At 35.9% G+C, this 13,087-nt stretch overlaps 1 protein-coding gene across 5 annotated transcripts in view; it reads left to right on the forward strand.

The window, feature by feature from the left end:
• Positions 1 to 13,087, forward strand: part of LOC145992138 (carboxypeptidase D-like) — a 168,599-nt gene that overhangs the window by 87,852 nt on the left and 67,660 nt on the right. The window lies entirely within an intron of this gene.

The following is a 13,087-nucleotide window of genomic DNA, read 5'->3' on the forward strand; positions in this document are numbered from 1 at the left end:
TTATGTTTAAGTTAAAAGAATGTAAGAACAGAGTTATTGTATACTCAAGTTATTTACATAAAAAGTATATTCGTATATTCTTACAGCAGATTTCGCTGACACATCAGCATTTGGATGTATTCCATTTTGTAATAATAAGTTATTCTATTGAAATGACATTGTGTTCTTTGACACCTAAATTGACAACCTCTTGCACCTTTTTTCTTTCAATAAATACAATAGCATCTTGCTAATTTTTTTGTATTGTATGACGGTAATTATAGTATATGTAAAATTCGTTTTGCTTATTGGCTCCGCTAAGAAATGTTTTACTTTTATAATGATAAATACATAAGTTTTTTTTTTATCATTCCTTGTATTCTTCTCCAGTGTTTGAAAATGTCTTAATAATATAATCTTAATAAATTTTTATACATACAAGAAATGATGCAATTGTTTGTAAAATATTTATTAATATTATAAAGAAATTTGCCAAAACTATTAACATTGGCATGTTGGTTTTTGGTTTGAGTATTAATGGTTGGGAAGTTTTTCCACTGTATTAGCCCAATGCTGGGAAATAGATTTGGTTGGAAGATTGTTGGCAAAGTTTTTCCATTGTAGTTGGGCCAACGTTGGGAAATTGATTTTGTCGGGAGATGGTTGGCAAAGTTTTTCCATTGTAGTTGGGCCAACATTGGGAAATAGTTGGTTGGGAGATTGATGGCAAGGCGGACATCACCAACAGTTCGCCAACCGTTTAACACAAAAAATTTGTAACCATTTACCAACGTTGGCCCAACCTTTGTGTGCTACATGGGTATGTACTACCTACGATCATTTACTGCAAATCTTACACATTGATCTATTACTACATTCTTCTATTTCTAATTTCTAAGTTGCTTCTTCCTAAGGAAACTAAAATGTGACGTGTATTCCAACCCCCAAGCTTCACGCAGAGATCGGCCCTTTAATGCATAAATATGCGGGAACACGGCCATGTCAGCTCTTAATCTCCCAACCCCCAGGAAGAGGTTAACACTGATAAATCAGAAATAACTCCTGCGCTAGCCATACACGTAACATATAGTATCAGAGAATAAAAACAAATAGTTTCATACGCTACTACCACCTACCATCAATTACTGTAACTATCTACTACCTACGACCAAATTGCTATAACTTTCTACTACCTACTATCAATTACAATAACTATATACTACTTGCGATCATTCACTACAACTATGTACTACCTACGATCATTTACTGCAAACCTTACACATTGATCTATTAATACATTCTTCTATTTCTAATTTCTAAGTTGCTTCTTCCTAAGGAAACTAAAATGTTACGTGTATTCCAACCCCCAAGCTTCACGCAGAGATCGGCCCCTTAATGCATAAATATGCGGGAACACGGCCATGTCAGCTCTTCATCTCCCAACCCCCAGGAAGAGGTAAACACTGATAAATCAGAAATAACTCCTGCGCTAGCCATACACGTAACATATAGTATCAGAGAATAACAACAAATAGGTTCACACGCTACTACCACCTACCATCAATTTCTGTAACTATCTACTACCTACGACCAAATTGCTACAACTTTCTACTACCTACTATCAATTACAATAACTATATACTACTAGCGATCATTCACTACAACTATGTACTACCTACGATAAATTACTGCAAATCTTACACATTTCTATTAATACATTCTTCTATTTCTAATTTCTAAGTTGCTTCTTCCTAAGGAAACTAAAATGTTACGTGTAATCCAACCCCCAAGCTTCACGCAGAGATCGGCCCCTTAATGCATAAATATGCGGGAACACGGCCATGTCAGCTCTTCATCTCCCAACCCCCAGGAAGAGGTTAACACTGATAAATCAGAAATAACACCTGCGCTAGCCATACGCGTAACATATAGTATCAGAGAATAACAACAAATAGGTTCATACGCTACTACCACCTACCATCAATTACTGCAACTATCTACTACCTACGACCAAATTGCTACAACTTTCTACTACCTACTATCAATTACAATAACTATATACTACTAGCGATCATTTACTACAACTATGTACTACCTACGATCATTTACTGCAAATCTTACACATTGATCTATTAATACATTCTTCTATTTCTAATTTCTAAGTTGCTTCTTCCTAAGGAAACTACAATGTTACGTGTATTCCAACCCTCAAGCTTCACGCAGAGATCGGCCCCTTAATGCATAAATATGCGGGAACACGGCCATGTCAGCTCTTCATCTCCCAACCCCCAGGAAGAGGTTAACACTGATAAATCAGAAATAACTCCTGCGCTAGCCATACACGTAACATATAGTATCAGAGAATAACAACAAATAGGTTCATACGCTACTACCACCTACCATCAATTACTGTAACTATCTACTACCTACGACCAAATTGCTACAACTTTCTACTACCTACTATCAATTACAATAACTATATACTACTAGCGATCATTCACTACAACTATGTACTACCTACGATCATTTACTGCAAATCTTACACATTGATCTATTAATACATTCTTCTATTTCTAATTTCTAAATTGCTTCTTCCTAAGGAAGCTAAAATGTTACGTGTATTGCAACCCCCAAGCTTCACGCAGAGATCGGCCCCTTAATGTATAAATATGCGGGAACACGGCCATGTCAGCTCTTCATCTCCCAACCCCCAGGAAGAGGTTAACACTGATAAATCAGAAATAACACCTGCGCTAGCCATACACGTAACCTATAGTATCAGAGAATAACAACAAATAGGTTCATACGCTACTACCACCTACCATCAATTACATGGCCGTATTTAGAGGGGGTTTCTAGGGTTCAAACCCCCCCCGAAACTTCTGACATGTTGCATTAATGGATGTTCAGAAACCAAAATCTGTAACAAATTTTCAATTTTTTTTTCCAAACATCACAAAAATACAAGGAGACAATGTTGAAACGATGGAGCTAGAATTTTCATACATTTGGAATTCTGAAAGTTGAGTGAAACAGAATTTATTCTCGGAATCGCAGCCCACCGGCGACCCCTCCATTATCACTTCTGCTGTCATCTTTCCAGTGTTGTTCCTGCGTCACAAGGAATATAGACTGAAGATTCCATTATGATTGTCCCAAAATTCCCTCTCCAGCTTTTAAATACCTCGTCCGATAAAGTCGAAAATAAATCCCCCTTGATAGGAGTACAAACCTAGTACCTCCAGTTTCGTAGCGCATTACGTTCGCGATTGAGGTTACAATCCATGCACCAGGCTAAGCTTTTAAAGAGAATAACTGGTTCCAGACTTTTCAAAATTCCAAAAATTTAATTTTAAAGTCAAACAACAAAAACTTTATGACTAAAATTTCAATCTAACTTTTAAAGTTTTTTCTTGAAGGTATCTAAAGTTTAATAACGAAGTAAAATAATTGTGCATTACAGTACACACTGTATGAAACGTAAAAAATACAAAAAGAAACTTATGCTGGATATTCACTCATATGCTGGATTGAGTAAACTCCCTCAAGGATATAACAATAATATACTAATAATAATTATTAGTATTATTATTATGGAATAAAATTGTTATATTATTATGAAATTTTAATTATTATTGTACAATTATTATTATTATTATTATTATTTCTATTATTCAAATTTCTGGCGACGCCCTGGGAATAATTATGAATGAACCCCCCCTAAAATTTTTCCTGCCTACGGCCATGATCAATTACTGTAACTATCTACTACCTACGACCAAATTGCTACAACTTTCTACTACCTACTATCAATTACAATAACTATATACTACTAGCGATCATTCACTACAACTACCCATGTAGCACACATTGTTGGGCCAACGTTGGGTGATTGTCGGCATGGTTGGGAAGTGGTTGGTAGTTCTAGCCAACGAATATCTTACGTTGGGCCAATGATTCACCTTGTTGGCAGACATGGTTGTCAATTACGCCCATATTGTAGGTTGGCCCAACATTGCATTCAAGGTTTGGTACAGTGGCCAGTGACGTTATGCCAAACGAGAAAGAGGGAGTAAAATTCCCCCTGTCGATCAGCAAGACCCTACAGTGAGAAATAAATTCTGTTTAACGTTAAAAAATGTGCAAAAGCAATCACTTAAAGTGAAAATGACGTGTAGAATTAGATATTTCCAGAGCTTGAACATTTTCCGTCCCGAAAATTTCCCGACTTCCCGTCGAGAATGTCGGAATTTAAAAAATTTCCGACACCGTCCCGACCCAAAAAATGCTGTCCCGCACACACCTCTAAAAACAATCACTGGAAATGGAGTGTAAAATTCGAGTTTTATGAAGTGTCGGGAAAAATAAAATATTTCTCGTCCCGAAAATTTTTCGATTTACTAGGAAAATGGTGAATTTTACCCGTCCGACCAGAAATTTTCTGTCCCGCACTTACCTAATGTGAACGAATAGTGCGAATTCAATTTCTATTGCGCTACAATGTAAAGCTTAGGGCAACCAAATAAAGAACGAAATTCTTTCAGTACAAAACGAACCTCGGGCTGTTGCCGGAAAGTATAGCAAAGAACATTCTCAATGAATTTAGTTAAATATAGACGTAAAAACGATGGTGTGCTCTTTGATTTGTTCATCCTCCGGAGAATTTTTTTAAAATAATAATTTCACATAACGATTTATATCGAAATACATATAATCGATGTGTGTTTGAAAGTCGATTGTGACTTTGTGATGGCGGCCAAAGTGGATAAGGATGTGTGGCGACTGACGAGTTAAATGTTTTTTTTTTTTACTGAAGACGACGTTGAGAAAGGTAAGTGACACACTGATTTAGTTCGATAATAGTACAGAGAATGAAAAATAATGTTATAATTTACTTGCAGAGTTATTCATATTTACATAGTTATAAAAGTTATGCATTCCGAGGCAGTTTTTGGTAACGGTTAGATTTTTAAGAATTTACAAAATAGCATTGTATGTATCAACATTTTCTCCCGGATTTCATTATTAAACATGTCTAGGAACCTACGACCAAAAATTGGTGAGAGTATCACCATGAAATCGGGATGTAATAGATCGAACATGTGCCAGTTTTCTTTTCTTGGGGACCAAAAATTCAATTTTTGTGGGTCTCTTAATTGCAATTGAAATTATAAATTATTTCCTTGTTATGCATTATGAGAAACATCGACGATTTTTTCGAGAGAGACTCTGAATCACACAACCTCAACGAAGAATGTTGAAAGAGTATTTTTCGTATCTTTCCAGTTGCCAGTTGCTCAAGTTCCTTTTGTTTTATTGTGATTTCATCATGTTATGAATGCAATTTTTACATGGTTTGATTTCGATTTACTTCTGCTAACACCTATTGCAGAGTTGTAGCGATTGCTTAAGATTTTGTTCAATATGTGTCTTTGTGGTAAATGTTTACTAACCTTCGGACACCTATAACTTCTGAGTTTCGTCAATTATTGACATTTCTACTTACCTATCTGCTTCGCGGATCATTTTTTAACGTGTATTCACGTTTTTTTGATCATTTTTTTTTTTTTAAAAAAAAAGTGTTTTTGTAACTGAAGAACGTACGTTTCCGCAAATGGTTTGTGGGGCTATGCGGGAATGGTGTGTGGGAGTAGTTATGCACCCCCGTAGAGTCCGATAAATCAATTGATTGGAAAAGATCGATCAAAGATCAATTGATGACCAAGCAGTGTGGGCAAGCAAGGGTGGGTGTTTTGAGCGTTTTGATTGGCTGTTGGGAAAAAGTGGGCGGGGCTTAATGATATGGGTTTCCTGTTGTGAATGAGGAGAGTGATAAGTGGGGGGGCGGGTCTTTGATAAGATTGCGGGTTTCCTGTTGTTAATGAGGGATTGATATGAGTTTTAAGGAAAAGATAGCGGCGAGAGTCGGTTTTCTCGTCTGGGTGATGAGTCATTCCGGGGAGGAGGAAAAGTAGGCGGTGACGGTTGGTTTTCTCCGAATTGGAGTATGTGTTTTCGTGGGAGTCACGGGACGTCACAAAATGGAAGTCACGTGACCAGATTATATTATTAAATTATTATTAATTTAAAATATTATTAAATTATTATTAATTTAAATATTGGTATTATTATTATTATTATGAATTGTTTTAATTTCTGTTCGTGGGAGTCACGTGACTGTGACGTCACAAAATGTAAGTCACGTGACCAGATTATATTATTAATTTAAATATTAGTATTATTATTATTATAAATTGTTTTAATTTCTGTGACGCCATTTTGTTTTTGTTATGTTATTTTGGTGTGTGACGTCATATATAAATTGGAGTACGTGTTTCCTGTGTTTGAAAAACAGATGGGGTTGATGAGTCCGAAATTCTCGGATTATTATTATTATTATTATGAATTGTTTTAATTTCTGTTACGCCATTTTGTTTTTGTTATGTTATTTTGGTGTGTGACGACATATATAAATTGGAGTACGTGTTTCCAGTGTTTGAAAACAGATGGCGTTGATGAGTCTGAAATTCTCGGAATTGGGTACGTGTATCCGGTGTTTGAGGAGAGATGGCGTTGACGAGTCATTCTGGGAAATTCCCCAGTTTTCGTCCTGTAGTCAAAATGTAAGAATTAAAACTCTTTTCAGGCTCTGAAAAGCATAATAATTGAACATTTTCCTGAAGATAATCTCTGGTTTGCTTTGGGGAGAAAATGAGTTTCAAAAGAGTATTAGCATTGAATGCGAATTTTTCGAAAACCCCAGTTTTCGTTCTATAGTCAAAATGTAAGAATTAAAACGCTTTTCAGGATCGGAAAAGCATAATAATTGAACATTTTCTTGAAGATCATCTCTGGTTTGCTTTGGGGAGAAAATGAATTTGAAAAGAGTATTAGCATTGAACGCGAATTTTTCGAAAAAAAAACAGTTTTCGTTCTATAGTCAAAATGTAAGAATTAAGACACTTTTCAGAGTCTGAAAAGCATAATAATTGAACATTTTCTTGAAGATCATCTCTGATTTGCTTTGGGGAGAAAATGAGTTTGAAAAGATTATTAGCATTGAACGCGAATTTTTTGAAAAAAAAAAAAAAAAAAACAGTTTTCGTCCTATAGTCGAAATGTAAGAATTAAAACGCGAAGCCGCTTTTGGAGTTCTTATTTCGTCGAATAAAATGTAGCATAATACTGATGGACCCCCTGTACACAGTGTTTATAAAATGAAAATAACTATTGGTAGTATGAATTGTAAATAAAGTAAAATGTGTAAAATGTTCTGAATTTTTAAGCTCTTATTTCGCCGAATAAAATACAGCATAATACTTATGGAGCCCGCTGTACATGGTGTTCTTAAAATGAAAACAAATATTGGTAGTATGTATTGTAAATTGAGTAAAATGTGTAAGTTTTTTCTGAATTTTGAAACTCTTATTTCGTCGAATAAAATACAGCATAATGCTTATGGAGCCCACTGTACATGGTGTTCTTAAAATGAGAACAAATATGGGTAGTATGAGTTGTAAATTGATTAAAATGTGTACGTTTCTCCGAATTTTGAAGCTCTTATTTCGTCGAAGAAAATACAGCAAAAATTCTTATGGAGCGCACTGTACATGGTGTTCTTAAAATGAAAACAAATATTGGTGGTATGTATTGTAAATAGAGTAAAATGTGTAAGTCTTGTCCAAGTAATAAATAGAGCGGTGTTTACATACAAAAGTAATGTTATTATTATTGCGTTGCACTATACTATGAATATTGTAAGAAATAATGCTGTTTTAGAAGCCGCTTTTAATTTTGAAGCTCTTATTTCCTCGAATAAAATACAGCAAAATACTTATGGAGCCCGCTGTACATGGTGCTCTTAAAATGAAAACGAATATTGGTGGTATGTATTGTAAATAGAGTTAAATGTGTAAGTCGTGTCCAAGTAATAAATAGAGCGGTGTTTACATACAAAAGTAATGTTATTATTAGTGCGTTGCACCATACTATGAATATTGTAAGAAATAATGCTGATTTAGAAGCCGCTTTTAATTTTGGGGTTCTTATTTCGTCGAATAAAATGTAGCATAATACTGATGGAACCCACTGTACATGGTGTTTTTTAAAATAAAAATAACTATTGGTAGTATGAATTGTAAACAATGATGATTCTGGTAACTTCACAATCCACTAATCCTTTACATACCATCCTTCCGATCTACGTCATCGATACACATTGCTCGCATCCGTTCCCGCAAAGCGTCATCCATTAACACCCGGGAAAAGCTATCACCACACGGACAAAGACATCACATCAAAGCCGTTCGTAACAAACATCATTTGGTCTTGTCCATTAACAGTCTGCAACCCTTGGCTCCATTCCAAGGTCAAGGGTCAAGAAGTATATATTACATACGTATATATTTATAGAACATACTTTTTTCCGCAAATTATATAACCGATATTATAATATGCACCCTTATTAGTGGAGAGCTCAGTGCATAAAACGGATTTTCAACATCAGTTCAATCCGGCACCCGATAGATCGGACACTTTATACCATGCCTTCGTATATTTCTGTACAGATCAGCCTCGGTGCATAAAACGGATTTCGAATACCAGTTGAACCCGTCATTCGTTAAGAGTCTGGATATGAGATCACGGCGTTTTTGTGTGAGGCACAACAGTTCCTTGATGGTGTTTGCAGGAGTTCCTTGATGATTGTTGCAGGAGTTCCTTGTTCCGTGTCGACTCAACTTGTTTAACGAGGAACGAGTGATGCCTCTTAAATGAATATAACGTAAAATGTGAAATGTCCTACGGATTGAACTAGTGTTTGAAATCCGTTTATGCACAGGGGGTAATCGGTACAGTAATATACGACGGCATGGTAGAAAATGTGGAATCCTCTTAAGAGCTGATCGATTGATTGAACTGATGTTTGTAATCCGTTTATGCACCGAGGGTGATCGAAACAGATATATACGGGGCTTGGTATAAGTTGTCCTATGTAGTGATTGAGTGACGGATTGAACTGATGTTTGAAACCTGTTTTATTCAGCGAGGATGAACCGTTTTATGCACCGAAGCTGATCGATACAGAAATATACAAGGGTATGGTATATTTTTTGAAAATTTAAAATCGCTGTATCTCCGCTACTAATTGTGTTCTTAAAATGAAAACAAATATTGGTAGTATGTATTGTAAATAGAGTAAAATGTGTAAGTCGTGTCCAAGTAATGAATAGAACGGTGTTTACATACAAAAGTAATGTTATTATTATTGCGTTGCACTATACTATGAATATTGTAAGAAATAATGCTGATTTAGAAGCCACGTTTAATTTTGGAGTTCTTATTTGGTCGAATAAAATGCAGCATAATACTGATGTGATACATGGTGTTTTTAAAATGAAAATAACTATTGGTAGTAACAATTGTAAATAAAGTAGAATTTGTAAAATGTTCTGAATTTTCAGGCTCTTATTTCGCCGAATAAAATACAGCATAATACTTCTTGAGCCCGCTGTACATGGTGTTTTTAAAATGAAAACAAATATTGGTAGTATGTATTGTAAATTGTGTGAAATGTGTAAGTTTTTTCTGAATTTTGAAACTCTTATTTCGTCGAATAAAATACAGGATAATGCTTATGGAGCCCACTGTACATGGTGTTCTTAAAATGAGAACAAATATGGGTAGTATGTATTGTAAATTGATTAAAATGTGTAAGTTTTTCCGAATTTTGAAGCTCTTATTTCGTCGAATAAATTACAGCAAAAATACTTATGGAGCGCACTGTACATGGTGTTCTTAAAATGAAAACAAATATTGGCGGTATGTATTGTAAATAGAGTCAAATGTGTAAGTCTTGTCCAAGTAATAAATAGAGCGGTGTTTACATACAAAAGTAATGTTATTATTATCCGCGAAACCTACTCTTTTTGCTCTCTTTATTTTCTTTACATCTAGACTCTCCGACTCCTTTTTCTGTTTTTGCTGTACTTCCTCCATTATATGCTAGCAGACTTTTATTCTTCTTTTCTTTAACAGTATGATGATGTCATAACCTCTTCTCAATCACCAGACATATTACCATTCCACCCACCCATCCCAACAAACACGCCACACATATCACTCACTAATTCCAAGAATTGTAGCTATACAAGTGACGGATTGAACCGATATTGCAAATTCGTTTTATACAGTACGGCTAATCGAAACATAAATATATGAGGGCGTGGTAGAAAATGTGGTATTTTCTTGAAGGTCCGATCGAATGACAGATTGAACCGATGTTTCAAATTTGTTTTATGCACAGAGACTAATCGGAACAGAAATATAGCAGGGCATTTTAAAAATGTGATATTTTTTGAGGGGCCGACCGAATAACGGATTGAACCGTTGTTTCAAATCCGTTTTACACACTGAGGCTAAATGTAACAGAAATATACGAGGACATGGTAGAAAATGTGGTACCTTCTAGAGTTATTTTGACCGTAGACCCCTTCCATTTTCTGCGGTTGCATTCGAAGAGATAGATGGGAAGTTTATTGATTTGTTGCAATACAATTATTCACCTGTAGAGTTTCATTATGTGCAAGAATGTCTGTGTATATATTTTGTAAACTGATGATCGGCACTATTGATTTGTTGCAACACCGATATTATATAATTACTCACCTGTAGAGTTTCATTATGTTTAAGAATTTCTGTGTATATATTTTGTAAACTGATGATAGACACCAATAAAGATTGCGATGTGTAAATATGAACTTATTATTTGACCAAATGAAATTAATATAAGGTACTTACATCGTCCCCGTTCTCCATTCTGGTTCTTCGTTCACAATTGCTAAGTGTGAAATGATCGTAGAGAAACATATGCAGCTGCCGCAAACACAGATTCCAGTATCATATCGCCTTTCAAGATAGTAAGTTAATTGCTGAATCTGGCTAATTGGTATATCCGGTAAACTTTGATTGCAGTATCATATCAAATTGGTGTCAACACTTGCGAGATGAACTAACTGCTGGCTAATTGGCATATCCGGTAAATTTGGATCGCAGTATCATATCAAGTAGGTGTCAACAGTTGCGAGATAACTAACTGCTGCATGTGGTTGATTGCTTGGCAGACTCTGATAGAAAAATAATAAGGGTCTAATTAAATATACAGCTCTCTGACAGCCCGGTCGAGAAGTGTTGAGATAAACTGTTCTAATATGAAGTTCCTTCTTTCTGTTTCCGAATGTAATGTTATGAACCAGTGTTGTAATATCGGCAGCAAAAGTCTACAAATATGGATGTTATTAGTTGAGGCAAAGATGTATTTTATAATATCGGTTATATATGTTTTATAATGGGGTTATTGATATGGTGTTTTAAGTCCACTTTATGAACAGTAAGGATAATCGGGACCGGACCTACAGTTCTAAAGTGGGATCCGAACTTCTATAAGCTTTCACAGGGAATATATAAGTATAACATATATATTATAATATATGATATATATAATTCTTTGAACTTGACCTCGACCCTTGACCTTGACCTTTAACCTCGACATTGACCATTGACCTTGACATTGCCCTTGGTATTGAACTTGACCTTTGACCGTGACCTGATTTTGACCCCGACCTTGACCTTGACCTTGAAAATTTCAAATTCGAATATCTCGGCTCCTAATTGAGGTAGAGGGATAATTCAAACGCTATTTTACTCAGAAAAACATGCTCTTTCAGATGAACCGGGTCTCATCCTCCGGTAATTTTCTATTTTCTTTATTTCTGGGCGGAGACCTTTGATGTTACATTCAAATGAAAGGTTTTGCCGTGCAGATTCCGAATATGCAATCACTTCCGGTCTAGCTCAATTAGGGCCGGCAGGACGACTGTTTAAATTATTTGCGTTTATATAAGTAGTTATGCATCCCTGTTAAGTCGTGGTATTGAACTTGACCTTTGACCCCGACCCCGACCTTGACCTTGACCTTGAAAATTTCAAATTCGAAGATCTCGGCTCCTAATTGATGTAGAGGGATAAATCAAACGCTATTTTACTCAGAAAAACATGCTCTTTCAGATGAACCGGGTCTCATCCTCCGGTAATTTTCTATTTTCTTTATTTCTGGCCGGAGACCTTTGATGTTACATTCAAATGAAAGGTTTTGCCGTGCAGATTCCGAATATGCAATCACTTCCGGTCTAGCTCAATTAGGGCCGGCAGGACGACTGTTTAAATTATTTGCGTTTATATAAGTAGTTATGCACCCCTGTTAAGTCGTGGTATTGAACTTGACCTTTGACCCCGACCTTGACCTTGACCTTGAAAATTTCAAATTCGAATATCTCGGCTCCTAATTGAGGTAGAGGGATAATTCAAACGCTATTTTACTCAGAAAAACATGCTCTTTCAGATGAACCGGGTCTCATCCTCCGGTAATTTTCTATTTTCTTTATTTCTGGCCGGAGACCTTTGATGTTACATTCAAATGAAAGGTTTTGCCGTGCAGATTCCGAATATGCAATCACTTCCGGTCTAGCTCAATTAGGGCCGGCAGGACGACTGTTTAAATTATTTGCGTTTATATAAGTAGTTATGCACCCCTGTTAAGTCGTGGTATTGAACTTGACCTTTAACCCCGACCTTGACCTTGACCTTGAAAATTTCAAATTCGAAGATCTCGGCTCCTAATTGAGGTATTTCCGGTCGTAGATCTCTGATGTTACATTCAAAGGAAAGGACTTGCCGTGCAGATTCCGAATATGCAATCATGTCTTGTATCTTATGTCTCTCAAAACACTACTTCGATACAAGTTTGAGACAACCGCCTACGCGCCTTAAAAATTCGTCTCTTATGCCTCGATACGACCGGAAATAAAGAAAATGGGAAACCGCTCGACCTAGAGGGATGAAACCCGGTTCATCTGAAAGACCATGTTCTTCTGAGAAAAGTGATGTTTGGACCACCCTCCTATCTCAATTATGAGCCATTATTTTCAAATTTGAAATTTTCAAAATCGGAACATTCGTCCTGCAGGCCCTAATTGAGCTAGAGCGGAAGCGACTGCATATTCGGAATCTGCACGTCAAGACCTTTCATTTGAATGTAACACCAAATATCTAC

The sequence above is a fragment of the Lepisma saccharinum genome, chromosome 9, assembly GCF_977018435.1.
Source record: "Lepisma saccharinum chromosome 9, izLepSacc3.1, whole genome shotgun sequence".
Lineage (NCBI taxonomy): Eukaryota > Metazoa > Arthropoda > Insecta > Zygentoma > Lepismatidae > Lepisma > Lepisma saccharinum.